Source organism: Cricetulus griseus, chromosome 6 (genome assembly GCF_003668045.3).
Source record: "Cricetulus griseus strain 17A/GY chromosome 6, alternate assembly CriGri-PICRH-1.0, whole genome shotgun sequence".
NCBI lineage: Eukaryota > Metazoa > Chordata > Mammalia > Rodentia > Cricetidae > Cricetulus > Cricetulus griseus.
Window position 1 is genome coordinate 91,409,510 of NC_048599.1, and position 19,703 is coordinate 91,429,212.

Consider the following 19,703-nt stretch of genomic DNA (forward strand, 5'->3'; position numbering starts at 1 on the left):
TAATTGATTGAATGGCATTGTCCAATTCTTCAACCCTATCCTGGGTATCTTGCACCTTTGCATCTAATTTCTGGGTAACATTGCTTAGTTTTCTAGCTGGCTACAGATATTCTTTAGCTCATCACAGTCTTCTGACAGCCTAGCCTCTAAGGCCTCTGACATGGCATAAATACACTGCATCTCATCTTGGGTAACAGACAGCTCTGTCTTTAGCGTATTGGACACAGAGCCAAGCTTATCATACAATTTCTGTTCCACTTGCTGCACAATTGTGGTCTGACCTAATCTGCTCTCCAAAACCTCATTGCGTAAAGCTGTTATTTCCTGCAAGCAGGTGGTGAGGTTATCTCTGTCCCTGTTCCTGAGCCCGCTGGCTAATAGTATTATTTGTACCAGCAAGCTAACTGCCATTATGGCATATAGGCCAGTTATTGGCAAATTAGCATCCTCCTCAAACATTGAATTCTCATAATAAGCAAAAATATTACCAATTTTAGCAAATGATAAATATTCCACCATAATTTTACCTGATTTCTACTCCAGATGCAGTAACTATCTATGACCCACTGGTGGCACAGGTGTTCAGTTAGTCTGCGGTGTTTGGCAGTGGTGGGTAGCAGCTGTGAAGAGAGGTCACAAAAGCTGCTTCTCTTATCTTAGAGAGTATACGGCCTTGCGGCTGCAACCACTAAATGAGGCGCAGCTTTAAAGCCACTGAATGGACCCTGCTGAAAGCCAAGACCTCCTCCAACTCGGTTTAAGGGATGGAGGCCTCCAGCTGCGGGTAGGCACGGAGGTAAAACCGTAGGAGGTCTGTGTGAGTCTCCAAGCTGGGAGCAGCTCAGCAGCAACGGGTCAGCTGGGAGCTGGGAACACCTGTGAAGAGAGGGACCTTTCCCCGCCAAGGCCACAGGCCCGGAGGGACCCACAGCCTGTCCCAAATGGGGTGTAGGTTTCCAAAATCCCACTTCTGACACCAGATATAGTGGGAAATTACCAATACGGAGTCAGGTAGAAGTACAAGGGTATTTAATAGGGAAAAACCTTACTTACAGAACAACCTAGCCAGCCAGCTTGGCGTCGGTCTGTACGCAAGCCCAAAAGTGAAACCGAAAGAGAAACGCAGTCCCGTGAAAGCGTCACTCTACGTCACCCTGACCATGCCCTCCCAAGTGTGGTCAGGCACACCTGTAGCCAGCCCCTAAGTAGGCGTGGCTACAGCTTCCCCTACATTGTTCTGTATGTTTCATGTTTTGATTATTATGTGGCGAGGAGACCCTTTATTTTGGCTCAGTCTATTTGGTGTTCTGTAGGCTTCTTGTATTTTCATTGTTATGTCTTTCTTTAGGTTGAGAAAGTTTTCTTCTATGATTTTGTTGAATATGTTTTCTGTGCCTTTGAGTTGGATTTCTTCACCTTCTTCTATACTTATTATTTCTTATGTTTGGTCTTTTCATGGTATCCCATACTTCCCAGATATTTTGTGTTAGGGATTTGTTGGACTTAAGATTTTCTTTGATTGATGAGTCTGTTTCTGCTAGTGTGTCTTCACTCCTGAGATTCTCTCTTCCATCTCTTGTATTATGTTGGTTATGCTTACATCTGTAGTTCCTGATCCTTTACCCAGCTTTTCTATTTTGAGCATTCCCCCAGATTGTGCTTTCTTCATTGTCTCTATTTCAGGTTTTAGGTCTTGAACTGTTTCCTTGAGAGATTTGTTGATAGCTTATATTTTTGGTTAGTTTTTCTTCCATTTCTTTGAGGGATTTTCTCATGTCCTCTTTGAGATCCTCTATCATTTTCATGAAGATGTTTTTAAGGTCATTCTCTTCCAGTTCATCTGCATTGTGATGTTCAGGTCTTGCTGGTGTATGGTTCCTAGTCTCTGGTGGTGTCATATTAGGTTTTCTGTTGTTGAATGTGCTTTTACATTGTCCTCTTCTCATCCTTTCTTCTGGTGGGTGTAGCAGGAGTCTCTTCCTTTCCTGGTGGATATGGAACCAATGTTCCCTTTTGGTAGATGCAAACAGATCCAGTACTCTGATGTATGTCCTCTTCTAGTGGATGGAGGTGGCATTGTTACAAGGGCCTCAGCATTGTCCATGTGTGTTGGTTCCCACTGCCGAGTTCGGATCCTGTGAGCAGATCCCTGGTGTCAGATGTCTCTGAGCAGGACCACCCTGTTTTTTTTTTTAATTTACATGATAGACATTTCAAAATACATTTCAGAGTATTTTGAAATGGTATGCACAAATGTCCATGAGCTGATAGCTAGTAATAATCACTATTTACTAAAATTATGTTAGAACCCCACAATATTTTTTGATTGATATAAGCAAGTGTAAGAAATACACATACACACACACACACACACACACACACACACACACACACACACACAAATAGATTTGTGGGCTAAGGTAGGGTCTTGCTATGATAACCAGACCTGCATCAAAATAGTATGCTCAAATGATCATCCACACTCAGCCTCTTGAGTCCTGGAGCTAGAGTGGAGTGCCAATGCCAAGCTCCCATATATATTTAAGTTCTAGTGGTAATGTGGTTTCTGGGTGATTGATTTTAATTTACTTATTTATGCATCCCAATATTTTGGGTTTTTTTTCATGTCCATTTGCCTGTATCTGAACTGAACTATTTGTGTCACAGTTAAACTAAAATCATTCTTGTGCACACAGTAGAGCTTTACAGAATCTGTTCCGTGTCAAAATACTTCCTCCTACAGAGCTTCATATATTGTTCATTGGGCTTTAGCTTGAAAAACACCTCTATAAAGATGGATTCATCACTCAGTGGTGCAGTGTCTTCTTGAGGATGTAATTTTGCTTCTTATTTTTAATGCTATAAAAAATGCTTTTGTTTTTAAATATGTCAACTTTGTAAAATAAGTCAGGAAAGTTGACTTTTTAGGAGTTTTAAGTAACATAAATACGAGTGACTTTCCAGATGCCTTAGAAATTGGACATTAGTAGTGAACCCCACCAATCAGTTCCCCAGCTGTCAAAAAAATGGCTTATCCAAGAATTTCAGGTTTTTAAGTGTCTTTGTTAGTTTCTATCCTACTAACACACAATTGATGATTCCTGGTTTTCAAGTCTGTTGTCACAGATTAGTCTGCCATTATGTCTTTAATCCCTTTATAATCACTTCAGTTTATTTTGGGGGGGGTGCTTTGTATTTTCTGTTTAGTTTTTCCCACTTTTCTCTCAAGTTTCTAAGAGGTTTATGTAACTTATTGGCTTCCTGTGACAAAAAACTATTGGATTTATTCATGCTTTGTACTTCATTTTGTTTGCTCTTTATTCATTAACTTCTACTGCTTTACTTCATTAACTGTTTCCAGCCACTGTTTTCATCTTTATTAACTACTTGCTCTTACATCATGCCTAGACGTATGTGTTTCTAATTTGTAATTGTTAAATAGGTTTCTTTCCTAGGCTTTGTTGGACAAGACTTTTTTCCTCTCTTCTTTATTTGCAACATACTTTAGGATTTCTTAATTAATATTCTTTCTTATCCAAAGATTAATTAGGAAATTATTGTTTATTTTAAAGTATTTCCATAGTATCTTTTATTTGTATGCATTTTCTATGCATATGATGAGAGCACCCTGTAAAATCTCTGTGCTTTAAAATGCTATTTTTATCTAATTCCTGGACATATGAAAAATATAATATTTAGAAACCCAGGGATCTTGTATATTTATTGTAAAATCACTGATACTGTTGTGTGCTAATCCTATCAAATTCTAGAAAAGTAAAAGCGCTGATGGATTGGTTTTTATCTTCTGGTGCCAGTTTTGGTGTTTTGTTTTCATAAACTGTACCTTTAATTATGGCTGTTATCTGCCTTTATCCTTCCTTGTTGCCTTTACTGGTTATACCCTTTCTTATTGTGATATAGTCATTCCTATTCACTTTGATTTGTAGGTGCCAGTCATTCTTTTGCCTGTCTCCATCCTTTCAATTAATTTGAATTATCTTCATTACTTATTTTGTTTTCTTTAAAGGAGCAGATGAGTCAGTTTTGTTTCTTGAGTTACTTATCTTCTGTTGCTACTCTTGTTTGAGACAGAATGTCACTATGTAGCCCTGACAGACCTTGAGCTCAATATCCTCCTGTTTCTGCCTCCCAGATGCAGCAGTTCCAGGTACACATTATGGCCAGCATGTGCAGTTCACAGGGCAACAGTTCCATTCCTTCCATCAGGCTATATTTTCTATATTTCTTCATTGTGTTATTTTTTCTTTAATTTTACCAATCTATGTGATTGTTGATTGCCTTATCTTTTTTTTCTTCTGTCCTTTTAAAGGCTATTTAATTTAGTTTGAAACTTTATGTATGCTTCTTTTCTAGCACTTTGATCAGAAACTACCATTTGATAGTAAGGAACAAGAAATAAACCCATCCACTGCCATCTAGAAAAGTCTATCTTTATTCTTTGCTTCCTTCTTGCTACCGCAATGCCAGTACCACAAACACTGCCTTTCTCACCTATTACTTATTTCTTTATTGGGACAGTACATTAGTTTTCCTCCCACTGTGCCCTTCCTGTTTCAGGGTCCTTACTTATCTCCATACTAAGTTCCCAATACAGAATGTGCAGATGTAACTATAGTCATAACTACATTTCAAAATCTGTCACTAAAAAATGTCTTCTCTACCCATCTGTCTCCCTCATTATTAGAAAGATATTTTGATTTGTTATTGTTTTCTTAGTAGTTTGCTCCATGTGGACAGTATGGATAGTTCTTTGAGCAGCCGTATGTCCTCCAACAGCTTTCCCTTATCCTGGCAGATAAATGTAAACTTGGATGACTTCATTCCTTGAGTCTCTGGTTTCAGGATGCATTCCAACAGCTGGAGCTCCAGACGAGTAGCCATTCTGAATTATTTTTCCCTTCTTTACTAATAAAATTTGAAACACTAGGAAATACTAAATGGATAAATTCACCACGGAAAAAATACAAGTATTTGTCTTTCCTTTAATCAAATCATGTCCATTTTTTAAAAATTATTACCTCTCCTCCAACCGCCCCAATTTCTATTCATGGAATCTGATCATTTTTATTTTATGTCATATAAATCATAATACTATTTGATGATTTGTTCCTTGTTTTGTTAAGTATCAGTAGGTTAGTATTGCCTGGTGTTGCTCTTGATTCTCATAAACCATCCTTTTCTTCACTGTGTCCTTTGAATAATTGCTTTAAACAAGCACCAGAAGGTCCCAGGGAGCCCTTCTTCCTCTGTATTTGAACACTAGCTAAGCTTTAGTTCTGACATTCTTTGCCACTGTCAGCGGTGCTGTTTGTCTGGATGACTGTTCAATCTTATATGTGGAAGTTAATTCTACTTTTCCACTTGTTGGTGTCAAAGAGGTGGGTGACATCTCAGGGTTCATGTTGGTCTAGCCTCTGCTTCCTTTATTGCCAGTGGTTTCCAGTGATTTCATACCTCACAAGCAGCCAACGAGTAGATAGCTGTAGACAGTCTGAAGGAGCAGTCAGATTCATTTCTAGGCACAAAGAATCTGAAAGAGGCACAGTCACCATGTTTACTCTTAGAATTTTATTTTATTTCATTAGGTTACATAAAAATTACTTTTGTATTGTTCGGCTAATCATCAGTTGTTGGATGTGTTCATTTCATATAGCCTTTCATGTATGTTGGTGAATGCTGTATGCAAATGTATATGCTTGAGAGGTTATGCATGCACATATGTTCGTATAAAGGCAGAGGTTGATGTTGGATATCTTCTTTAATCATTTTTCCACCTTATTTTTTGAGATGTGGTCTCTCACTGAGCCTGGAGATCATTGATCTCCTAGACTGGTTGTACAGCAAGCCCCAGGTCCAGGAATCAACCCTATATCATCCATGCTGGGATTATAAAAGTAAGCTACATTGAGTTACTTGGGTTCTTATGGGTGCAAGGGATCCAAACTCAAGTTCTCATACTTGTACAGCAAACACTATACCAACTGAGCCATCTCTCCAGTCTTTGTTAGATATAATCTTTGTTTCTTGTATCTCCTCTCTTAGTAATGTCGTTCCTTCTGCTCTCCCTATTTGTTGTACTTGTAAATGCTCTTCAGCTGCATATTTATTTTAACTTTCTTGTTCTTTAATCCAATTGTTATGCTATGATTTAGAAAACCAGCTCCAGTCCTCTAACTATTTGAACTTAATTTTTCTTAATTGTTAACTTTTAGACATCATTACTTTTTCATCGCTTATTTAACTGATATTTTATTATTAATTTTGAGGTTTGTAATGGTTTATTTTTTACTAACTTTAAAGTTATTCCTAGTGTGTATTAGTTTTACAAATAAATGGATTTTATTGTTTCTGTACAAGCACATGATGTTCTTAGTCCATAGTATGTTACACACTCTTGACTTTCCTCCAATTTATATTAGTTCCGGGTTTGTATTAGATGATGACCCCAGAGTTGTCTTTGCTTTAGTAGTTCCTTCCTTATTTACACACTGGGTTTTCTCCTGGCTATCCTGAGCTTTACAGTCTGTTGGCAGGCTGGTTCTCCTCAAACCCCAAGACAACCCAATTTTTAACTTCCTGTGATGGCTTCACATTCTGAGGACTGTCTCTTGAGTGGTTTGAGAGTGACAGAGACAACCATAGTTCTATGACTTGCCTACATATTTTCAAAACTCTTAAGCATTTATGACAATGCAGGGGCTGGGGGATGTGCCGAGGGTAGCCAGTAGTTGGAATATCAGAATTCTTGGATTCTATAGCCATGAGCCCATGACAGATGCTTGGCTCCAGAGTTTATCCAACTCCAGTTATTCTCAGTTGGTGTGGCCAGCAACTACACTGCCTACACCAAGCCTCTGGCCTCCTATATTTTTCAGTTGATAAGTATCCCTGCCTTCCATTCTCCATGTCTGCCTCCCCGGACCCCCTTTCAGCCTGCAGCTATAGCCAGTTATGTTTAGGCTTCTTGACTTATAATTGTCCCCTGTTCTCAGGCGCCATGTTAACAAGGTTTTTTTTTTAACTTTTATTCCTTTCTCATACATCACATTCCAAGCACAGTTTCCCTTCCATCCACTCCTCCCAATGCCCACTGCCCCACTACTTCCCCTCTCCCCAGATCAACCCATCCTCTGCTCCGAGAGAAAAAGAGAGAGAGAGAGAGAGAGAGAGAGAGAGAGAGAGAGAGAGAGAGAAGGCCTTCCAGGGATATCCACTGAACATAACCCAGTGAGACTGGACACAGACCCTCATATCACATCTGGATGTGGCAAGCCATTAGGAAGAAAAGGGTCCCATGGGTATGTATTCACTTACAAGTGCATATCAGCTGTTAAGTAAAGGTCAATCATACTACAATCCACAGACCCAGAGAGGCTAAGCAACAAGTTTTAAATAATGATTTCCTGCTCTTATTTCTCCTTTGAGAACATGGTCTCATGTCCCAGATTTACTCCATTCTGCTAGATAAAGATGAGAATGAATTTAAGGTCCTCCCTGCACCAAGTCTTAAGTGTTGTGGGTAAGTGCTTCCAAGCCCCGTTTATGCAGTTCAGGGCATCAAACCTAGGGCCTCACACATTTGTTGTATAGATTCCCCCTCCATGAAAACCTTCTATCTTGGAGACGTAGGATGTATGTGAAAAGGGAAGTCAAACAATAGGTTGCTTTAAGACAGGATTTTTACATGGAGGTGAAACACCAGGATGTTCTTTGGGGAGATGAAATACACCAACCTTCTGGGAAACTCTTTAAGACAGACTCTTTAACAAATCAAAGGCTTCACGAAATACCTGAAATTGGCCATATTCATTAGACTTCTCCCTCCTTAAAAGTATGTAAGCAATAAATATTGGTGAGAGTGACTCTTAGACAAGCCAAACTGCAAAGAAGACTCTCCACAAGCCTAGTGGCCTGGAAGAAGCAGTGATATGGCCAGCAGCCAAGGAAACAAACTGCCTACAAGAAACAGACTCACTAGCCTAGCTGCAAAAGACTCAGATCAGCTGAGCCATCTAGAAAGATACCTTCCAACCTGTTGAGCTGCCTGCAGGCTGTGCAGTGTGCCACCGGTTTCCAGCTTTTATGAGCTGTCACTCATGATAGAGAGGGGTTGGTGATGCAGCTGTTTTTAAACTTTTCTGCTCCTCTAACTAACAACTCACCCATGCTCCTGTATGTAATCCCCCAAAACTCATTGGTTCCTCCGGTAGGACTTTGGCAGTATCCATACTTTGGATACTGTCATCAGTTTCCTGTTTGGGGTAATTAGACATCTGTTGACATCTCACTGGGAATAGTATCTCACATCAATGCTAGGCAAGTTCTATACCAGCTGAATTATTCCCCAGCCTCGTCACTCTCCTCTTACCATGATCCCTGGCCAAAACCTTCACATACAAGAAGAGGGACAACACAGAACTTCTATGGACTGCTTACTCATCCTGACAAAGGAGTCAGTGTCTCCACAGGGCTCTCTGTGTATAAGATTGCCAGTCACCTTTTATCTTCCTCTCCCGAGTTACCTTTGGATGAGACAGTTACTCACTATGTGGGCTTTGTTTGAGCCATGTTTGGCTTTGCTTACTTTTTTTCTACATCCTTTTATTCATCACTTTTCAGATCTCTATCATCCCCTTTGTAAAGAACCGAAGCTCTTCCTTCCTCTTTCTCTATTTTGAATAGAGTCTGTTTATTCTTATACTGATTCCTCTCTTGATCATGTCATACAGAAGCAGTTTCTAAATTTTCGTCTTACTCAGAAGTTACAATTCCTTCAAAATTTAAATACTATGGCCTCCAAAAACTTACATCAGTTATTTTTTATCAAGAGAAATTGTGGTTGAGTATAATGTTCGAAATGATATAGCCCATGACATTAGGCAGACAGATATAAATACACACCTGAAATTAAAAGAAATTAAATCACAATGGATATTTAGAATGATGGTTGAGCTGAAGATATGACTTAACAAAACTTTAGCAAGTATTTTGATAAATTTAATAGTATATTGATATCAAAATAATATACAACATTTTCTACCCAACAAATTTTTAAGTAATAAATCAAATAAGTAAATCTTTTATAATGCTAACTTCTACTTTTAATTTATGGCTCACTTCATTTATATTAGAAAGGGCCATGGAGTAAATAGTTTTTGTCCAGTGAACCATGTGGTTTCTGTTGTATACACAGTAGGTCTTTTGTACCCGTGGGTTCTACATCCACAGAGACAACAAACAATGGATCTAAATTACTTTTCATTGTATTAGTAACAAAATCTATAATTTTTCTAGTCATAATTCAGTATATTAGGTGATATATCAACATATTTCAAATATAATATAGCTTTTACCTTGTGTTGCCTGTTATGAGTGTCTTGAGAAGGTATAAAACACAGAGGAGAAAATTTGGAGATTACAAGTAAATGTAACTTATTCTAATGGATTTGACCACCCACAGATTTTGGCACCCAGGAAAAGTTCTTGGAGCTCATTCCTTGCTGATGTCAAGGGATTATTGTAATCAAATCTGCCACAAAAGCCACCATTGCCTATATTTAATATGGCCATGGCTATATCACTAAACTGTTATTCACAAAAATGGGCAATAGAATATATTTAGCTTACAGGCTGTTGTTAGCTGATCCCCTGTTCAGTGAAAAAAAAAAAAAAGAAGACAAATTGTTTTACTCAACTCTCCATGACACTATAATGATAAAGCCCTTTACAAGTTGACTTGCTGACAGTGTATTTAAGGAGCATCAGGCACTGCTAATTAGAAAAGGACCAAGACTATTGTCATGGCAACATTGTGTGTATGGGGGCATTATATACATTATATACAAGCTGTTTAAAATGTAGCATATACAAAATAGTAATAATGGATAAATTATCAATTGTGTTTCCCACAGAGCTTAATGAGAAGTAGATATTTTAATTCGATGAAATTACTGGTGACATATGGGATAAATTAACTAATAGGTCTAACATAGAATCATTTATATCATCATAATTATGAAATTAATTTTGGTAAGTACAGTAAATGTCCCTCACTCTCTCTTGCTCCTTGGATACAGACATATTTATGTTAATAATTATTCATAGGTGAAATTTTTAAAAATCAACCTTAGTAAATAACAATCAAATATTTCTATTTATTAATAGATAGTTCTTAATTACCTCATTAATTTGATTAATACTGAGACTTATATGGTCTTATTTGTTAATAATCTGAAAAGAAAACAATTCCTCCTTTTAGGAAAAAAATCCCTAAAAAGTATTTTTCTGCTAAGGGAAACCTAAAATTATCAAAGTGAGAAGAAAGGCAAATGAATAACTTTCTCATCCCACAACTGTTAAAACAACAAATATTTTTAAAAATCTATTGAACACTTTTCAGAAAGGCTCATCATAGCAAAATACACAAATGTTACCATAGCTATAAAAAGATTAAAATGATTTCATCAGCGTAGTTATAACCAGAAAGTTGAGAAAGAATCATTTGTTACCTTCCATACCAAGTAAACCATGAGAACAAAGATGAGTGGTACTGTGACCCCCCAAGGAAGTGCCTCTGTTTGCCCGGCTGTTTGCAATTCATTACCTGCCAGTTCACCACCCTCACCCCTGTGGGGAGGGTAGAAATCCACCAGCATATAGAGAAGCAGCTCACAGAGACAGACTTTGAATAACCACAGCAAGAGCGAGAATGAAAGGTTTCTATTCTTCCAGGAAAAGACTGACTGTTCCTTGGCCATAGAAACAAGTAACCATTGATCTAAATGATCAATGACAGTCTTACACTAGTACACATGTCTCTGTGCTTTGTTCAGTGACAGTGAGTTCTGCACAAGCTCAGCTTTCCTGCCATTGGTGAACAGGAAAATCAGCTTTCTGTTTAAGATGCTGATGGCAGCCCCGCCTTTGAACAGGTGTCTTGTGTTAAGTTAAAGGAAAGAGGCATCTATTGCTTTTTTAAGAGTAAGAAACCTCAAGAAGCTTGCTATTTAGACTGAAAGGGGCTTCTAGACTCAAATCGTGCTTCTGCTTTTTATTTTAAGTCACCATAGTGAGCAGAAAGAGAATGATTGTAATGTAAAACTGAATTTATGATTTAAGTAGGTGAAACACAGAAGTAAATTATAAAGCCAAAGAATTATACAATAAGCTAAATTAGAGTCTAGGAAGACAAAAGTTCTGGATATTATATAATTAATCTTTTTATTTTATTTTTCCTCTTACTGAAAGTGATTTTTTTTCTCAATAACATATCCAGATTATGGTTTCCTCTCCCTCTACTCTTCTCAATTCTCCTTACATCCTTTCCCATCTGTATCAACCCCCTCTCTGTCTCTCATTAGAAAATAAAGAGGTTTCTAAGGCATAATAATAAAAATAAAATATAATAAGATAGAACAAAATAGGATAAAACAGAATAGGATAAAACAAACAAATAGAAAAAGATCCCAAGAAAAAGTACAAAATCTAGATATAGATGCAGAGGCCCACTGTTCACACACTCAGAAATTCCATAAAAACATGAAACTGGTAGACACAATGTATATGTAAATGACATAGAGAGTAAAAAAGAGTATATGTGTGTGGGGTTGTGTATTAAAATTTCAAAGTGTTGACATGAGATTATGAGACAAAGAACCTTCACCGGTTCCTTTTCTGATGGTCATCTACTATTGGGCATGCTGTCTACCCTTCAGAGTAGTCTGTTTCCCCAGTGAGCCTCCCTTGGTTATCAACTGGGTACAGCTTCTTGGTCAGGGATGTGTCATGGGTCGTATGTCCACATTTACTTTCAGGTCGAGGACTCCATCTGCTGCAGACCCAGGCAAGTCCTGCGAATGCTGCTTCAGATTCTGTGAATTCATATGTACATCAATCCTGTTGAATTAGAGGGCCTTGTTTCCTTGGTGTCCTCCATCCCCTCTGTATCTTATACTCTTTTTGCTTCCTCTTCCTTTTCTTAAAAAAAGTAAGTAAACTCCTTGTTCCCCAGATTCTCTGGGGCTGTGAATTGTAGGCCAGTTATCCTTTGCTCTATGTCTAACATCCACTAATGAGTGAGTACATACCATGTTTGTCTTTCTGTGTCTGAGTTACTTCACTGAGGATGGTTTCTTCTAGTTCCATCCATTTGCCTTTGAATTTCAAGGTTCCATTGCTTTTTTTTACAACTGAGTAGTACTCCATTGTGTAAATGTACCCCATTTTCTAGGTCCTGCCTCAAATGATGTGTCAGACTTTGATGATCCCTCATGGGGGCCTCACCCTCCCTGGGGAGTAGATGGGGGTTGGGTTGGGGGGTTTGTTGGGGGCATGAGAGGACTGGAGGGAGAGGGAACAGGGATTGGTATGTAAAATAAGACTGTTTTAATTTAAATAAGAATGTATTTTTTAAAAAGTAAGAAAACACCAAGGTTAACAAATGAGGCAAAAGATCTATGCATTGAAACTGATAAGAAATTGAAGAAACTGAATACTCAAATGGAAACTGCATTTGCTCCTAGATTAGAACAATCAATATAGTTTAAATACCAGTAGTACCCAAAGTAACCTTCAGATTTAAAATGTTAAAGACAGTATAACAAATCAAGTTTTGTACATTGTCCATTAGTTTTACTTACTACCCTAGAATCAGGCAAGAGTCACAACAAAAGATAATTCAGGATACCCTGTTTGGCGATATAACAAGATTTCATTTATAGTAATAGAAAATGAAGTTATGCATAGAGATGGAAATGGGTTTATGGAGGCAGTTTTATGTTTGACTTCTCAAGTACAATCCTTATCAACATTCCAGTAGCTTTCAAGGAAATAGAAAAAAAAATCGAAGTTCATGTAGAATCACAAAGACCTCAAGTAGTTAAAATGGTCTTAAGGAAGAAAAATGAAACAGGTAATATCACATCCCTAGTGTGGGGAAAATAGTGTTATACTTCCCTAAAAAAATAAAAAAACAACAAAAAACATACAAATGAATGAAACAAATAAAAAAATACAAGCTCCAAGAAAAGCTTGAATACATCAGTTAACTAAACTTTTACATAGGTATCAAAAACACACAATGGCTAAAAGGAAGTCTGTTCAATAAGAGTATCTGAGCCGGACGTTGGTGGCACAAGTCTTTAATCCCAGCACTTGGGAGGCAGAGGCAGGCAGATCTCTGTGAGTTCGAGACCAGCCTGGTCTACAAGAGCTAGTTCCAGGACAACCTCCAAAGCCACAGAGAAACCCTGTCTCAAACCCCCCCAAAAAAAAGGAAGAAAGAAAGAAAGAAAGAAAGAGAGAGAGAGAGAGAGAGAGAGAGAGAGAGAGAGAGAGAAAGAAAGAAAGAAAGAAAGAAAGAAAGAAAGAAAGAAAGAAGAGTATCTGGGAAAACTGGATTTCCACACACAAGAGAATGGAATTGCACCTTGTATTATACCATATACAGCAACTCAAGTGTCTGGCATGATGACAGATGCCTGTATTCCAGCACTTGTGGAGATAAAACGGTGCAGTTTGATTTGAAGGACAGCCTAAGCTACATAGGGTGGTCCTATCACAGAAGCAATTTTAATTGAAAAAATACTCAAAATAGGTTAAATACTAAACATAAAGTCTGCCAGTGTCGAAGCCCTAAGGGATTGTGAAGTAAGTCTCCTCACATTGATTAGTCTTGGCAATTATTTAAAAAAATGGCAATAAAAGCAAATATAGGCAAGGCCACATCAAACCAAGTAAACTGAAAAAGAAAATCTATAGAAAGACAAAATATTTGTAAATAATCTACCTGATAATAATTAATAACTAAAATAAATATAGATCGCATACACACAAACAATCAAAAAACTTCAGAAAAATGGACAAAGTAGGGCTAGCAAGAGGTCTCAGTGAGTAAGAGCTGTTGCCTCCAGTTCTGACTACATGAGTTCAATCCCCAGAACCCACATGGTGGAAGGAAAGAACTGACTCCACAAGTTGTCTTCTGACCTCCAAATATGCACCATAACTTGTGCATGCAAACACACACACAGACACACACCTAAACAAATAATGGACATAGACTCCAAAGAAAATATACAAATACCCCAAATCAATTAATATCCCAGTAAAGCAAATCAAACCTCAGCAATGCCTCACCTCACTCCAGTAAGGATGTCTGTTGTAAAAAGTAGAGACAACAGGTATTAGCAAGAGCATGTCAAAAAGGAAACCTTTAATCCCTTATCTCAGAAACAGAAATTAGTGTGCCTTTGTGGAAAAGAATACAAAGGTTTTTCAAAGAGTCAAAGGTAATATCATTACCTAAAAACCTTACTGCTACACAGGGGAGGGCCTGGGCACTATCCCAAAGGATATGACAGACTCTGAAGATCCCCCATGAAAGGCCTCACCCTCCCTGGGGAGCAGAAAGGGAATGGGATAGATAGGGTGTTAGTGGGGGGGGGATAAGGAACTGGAATTGACATGTAAAACAATCTTGTTTCTAATTTAAATAAAAAATTGGAAAAAAAAGAAACCTTACTGCTGGTTATATCCAAGAGAAATAAAGAACAATCTTAAGCACTGTCTCTACCTTCAATGTGTATTGCATCATTATTATTATTATTCATAATAGTTAAAATATTGAAACAATATTAATGTCCATTGATGGATAAATATAGACTGTGTGGCATATTAGGAAGACAGCAAAGAGGAAGAGGGAGATGAGGAAGAGAAGATCCTACCATTTTCCACAATACCAATAAGTCTGGGAGGTATTATGCTAAGTAAACTAAAGTAAATGCAGAATGACCAATACTGTAAAGATCAATTTTATAAGAATCTGATAACCAAAACAAGCAGAAGCCAAGCACAGCATACATTTTCAGGGGCTAGAGTATGTCAAAATGTATTTATCAATTTGAGTATCAATTGGAGTTTATCAAAATTGGAGTTTGAGATGATACAAAATTCCTCCAATAGATGGTTGTGATGGTTTCCTATGTCAATATATTTAAAATTGACTTAAAAGTCAATTTTATGTATGTTTTGCCATGACAGAAATAAATATCTTTAAGAGTTCCATTAGCACGTACTAAGAAATGAGCAATACTTATTTCACAACTAGCTGGTTCATAACTAAGAGCAGTTCCAGAGTTTCTTATTAGGACAATTATAGAAAACAAAGACAGTCAGGATGAGATCATCCTAGGTCATTGGCCATGACCACAGGTGTCTTGGTAAGTTGGTTAGCTGTTTGCTTGATTGAACCACATGCTGTATCTTTCTTCTTTAAGAAAAACATACTTCCTTCTGCTTAATGTATCCCTTCAGATCTTCAAGGACATTTTAGTGTTTCAGACCATTTGTTCCCACAAGGAAATAATAAGGGTAAGGCAAGGAAACAAAGAGCAACTAAGGAATAAGTGGACAAACTTGAGACTAGACCACAGTTTGTATGATCCAAGGCATGTGTTACCCAGTGATAAAAATCAGAAACAGAAGACGGAGAATTTTGGTCTTATTAGTAAAGAGCTGACAGGATACACAGTGGAACAAAGACATCCATTAATTCTCAGCTCACTAATAACAAAGAAAAAACTACATGAATGTAGTCATGACATGAACCAGAACATTGTCCTCAGCTTTAACTTGCTTTCTAAAATTCTTCTCTTTTCATGTTGTTGTGTATATTCCCCTAGGGAGACAAGAACAAGCATCTATTCACCCCAATAAGGAACCAATTACAGATGAAAGAAATGACTACTTAAACTCAGCTAGATAAAGCAATAAGTAGAGTTTACTTATAGGAACATAGGTGAGGGATTATTTACAGGAAAATAGATGATCAATAGCATTTACATTACCAGAAAGTCCTACTCATCATGGATAACTATGTTCCAGAAGCTGCATTGGAGGTAATCTCGATTAACGTTCTACATTCTATATACTCTAGTACCATCCTCCAAGTGCATGTGAAATGGGAGCAGGTAGGGACAAATAGAGGTTAAAATCACAAGTAAAGGTCTGGTGACTCTTTTTTCTGTTAGTATTTTAATGGCTTCATCATCACTATAATGTACCTGCTGTGTAATTTTACTTATTTTGTCACCATGACTACAAGGTCAAGATATTTGTAGGTTACCCCAGAATTCTATGCTCCATGATGACAAAGGTCATATTGTGTCCAGAGGAAACAATTATTCCCCAACATGTCTGTGTTTTCAGTGAGTTGACACTCAATGGGAATATTCAGTGATGCTCTTGAATTCACAAACATGAAATTTATGTGTACTCACCTGGCCCACTCCCTTTGCTTGAACTAGGTATTTTATTAATGTACTCCAAGTTATCATAGTGCTTTACTATTCTCTTCCATAATACTTTGGGAATTTCTTGTTTAATTAAAAAATATGTTTAAATAGTTGACATAGAAGTAAGCTAATGTTTTTACAATTTCTAAGAAAGATAAAAAGCTAGAACTTTTGAAAGTGAGATATCTATGTTTATTAAGTTGAAAATTTTATATAAATATACATGTGTTTTTGAAGATTCTGCATAATGACTAATATGGGAATGTTATTTTTTTACTAATAGGCACTCCTCATTATTGTGAAATGCAATATATGTGGATCACTAAGGACTCAGAGCAAGTTTGATTAGCAGATGTTTTATCAGAAATCTACTCATGTGACAGATTCAGTCTTATACACCCAGGCAGGTCAAGGAATAGAGAAAGTCCCATGCATGCAACCCTCATATTTAAGATCTTGCTACGTCATTCTGACCAAGTGTGCGTGGTCTGTGTCACCTTTGTCAGCCCCCAAGAGGAAGTGGTTACCATTTCCCCTACACCTTAATTCCTCCCCTTTCTCATTTTTATTTAATATTTTCTTTTTTGTTAATTTTTTATGTGAATTAGAAACAAGATTGTTGTTTTACATGACAATCCCAGTTCCCTTGTCCCTCCCAACCTCCCCTACCACCCCCCCCAACTAAAACCCTACCTATCACATATCCTTTCTACTCCCCCTGGATGGTGAGACCTTCCATAGGGTATCATCAGAGTCTATCATATCCTTTGGGATAGGGCCTAGGCCCACCCCTGTGTGTCTTGGCTCAACGAGTATTCCTCTATGTGGAATGGGCTCCCAAAGTCCACACCTGTGCTAGGGTTAAGAACTACTACAGGAGGTCCCATAGATTTCCGAGATTACCTCACTGAAACCCATGTTCCTGGGGTCTGGATCAGCCCCATGCTGGTAACCCAGCTATCAGTCCTGGGTACAAGAGTTCCCCAATGTTCAGGTCAGCTGTTTCTGTGGGTTTCACCAGCCTGGTCTGGATTTCTTTGCTCTTCACTCATCCTTCTCTGCATCTGAATTCCAGTTCAGTTCAGTGATTAGTTGTGGGTGTCTGCTTCTACTTCCACCAGCTGCTGTATGAGGGCTATCAGGTGACATTTAAGTCAGCCATCCATCTCATTATCATGGGAGGTAGCCTCTCCTCTGTTGCTTAGATTGTTAGCTGGTGTCATCTTTGTAGATCTCCAGACATTTCCCTAGTGCCTGATTTCTCGGTAAACCTAAAATGTCTCCCTCTGTTATGGTACCTCCATTCTTGTTATCTTCTATTCTTCCCCTGACTTAACCTTTCTTCTCCCTCATGTCCTCTGCATCCCACCTCTTCTCCCCTTCTCATTCTCCTAGCTCCCTCACCCCTCTTCCCGTGCTTCCAATTTGCTCAGGGGATCTTGACCCTTTCCCCCTCTCCAGGGGACCATGCATGTCTTTCTTAGGGTCCACTTTGTTTACTAGCTTCTCTGGCAGTGTGGATTGTAGGCTGGTAATCCTATACTCTATGTCTAAAATCCACATATGAGTGAGTACATATCATGTTTGTCTTTTTGTGATTGGGTTACCTCGCTCAGAATGGTTTCTTTGAGTTCCATCCATTTTCCTGCAAATTTCAAGATTCCATAGTTTTTTTCCCACTGAGTAGTACTCCATTGTGTAAATGTACCACATTTTCTCTATCCATTCTTTGGTTGAGGGACATCTAGGATGCTTCCAGTTTCTGGCTATTACAAATAGTGCTGCTATGAACATTGTTGAACAGATGTCCTTGTTGTATGAATGTGCTTCTTTTGGGTATATGCCTAAGAGTGGAATTGTTGGATCTTGTGGTAGACTGATTCCCATTTTCTTGAGGAGTAGCCATACTGATTTCCAAAGTGGCTGTACAAGTTGGCACTCCTACCAGCAGTGGAGAAGTGTTCCCGTTTCTCCACATCCTCTCCAGCATAAACTGTCATTGGTGTTTTTGATTTTAGCCATTCTGACAGGAGTAAGATGGTATCTCAGAGTTGTTTTGATTTGCATTTCCCTGATGACTAAGGATGTTGAACACTTTCTTATGTGTCTTTCAACCACTTTAGATTCCTCTATTGAGAATTGTCTATTTAGTTCTGAACCCCACCTTTTAATTGGGTTGTTTGGTGTTTTGGAGACTAGCTTCCTGAGTTCTTTGTATATTTTGGAGATCAGCCTTTTATCAGATGTGGGGTTGGTGAATATCTTTTCCCAGTCTGTGGGCTGACTGTGTCCTTTGCTTTACAGAAGCTTCTCAGTTTCAGGAGTCTGTGCTACTGGCGTAATGTTCAGGAAGTGGTCTCCTGTACCAATTAATTTGAGGGTATTTTCCATTTTGTCTTCTAATAAATTCAGTGTGGCTGGATTTATGTTGAGGTCTTTGATCCATTTAGACTTAAGTTTTTTGATAGGCTTGGATCTATTTGCAGTCTTCTACATGTCCACATCCAGTTAAGCCAACAACATTTGTTGAAGATGTTCTCTTTGTTCCATCGTATACATTTGGATTGTTTGTCAAAATCAAGTGTTCGTAGGTGTGTGGGTTAATATCAGGGGTTTCAACTCTATTCCATTGGCCTATCTGTCTATTTTTGTGCCAATACAAAGCTGTTTTCAGGAATATAGCTCTGTAATAGAGCTTGAAGTCAGGAATGGTGATGCCTTCAAAAGTTCCTTTATTGTACAGGGTTGTTTTGGCTATCCTGGGTCTTTTGTTTCTCCATATAAAGTTGAGTATTGTTCTTTCAAAGTCTGTGAAGAATTGTGTTGAGATTTTGATGGGGATTGCATTGAATCTACAGAGATTGCTTTTGGCAAGATTTCCACTTTTACTATGTTGATCCTACCTATCCAAGAGCATGGGACATCTTTCCATTTTCTGGTATCTTCTTTAATTTCTTTCTTTAGAGACTCAAAATTTTTATGGTACAGGTCTTTCATTTTTTTTGTTAGTGTTACCCCAAGGTATTTTATGTTGTTTGTGGCAATTGTAAAAGGTGATGTTTCTCTGATTTCTTTCTCCAACATCTGTATATAGTAGGGCTACAGATTTTTTTGAGTTAATCTTGTATCCAGCCACTTCGCTGAAGGTGTTTATCAGCTGTAGTAGTTCCATGGTAGAGTTTTTCAGGTCACTTATGTAGAGTATCATGTCATCTGCAAATACTGAGAGTTTGACTTCTTCCTTTCGAATTTGTATCCCCTTGATCTCCTTTTGTTGTCTTATTGCTCTAGCTAGAACTTCAAGGACAATATTGAAGAGGTATGGAGAGAGTGGACAGCCTTGTCTTGTCCCTCATTTTAGAGGAATTGCCTTGAGTTTCTCTCCATTTA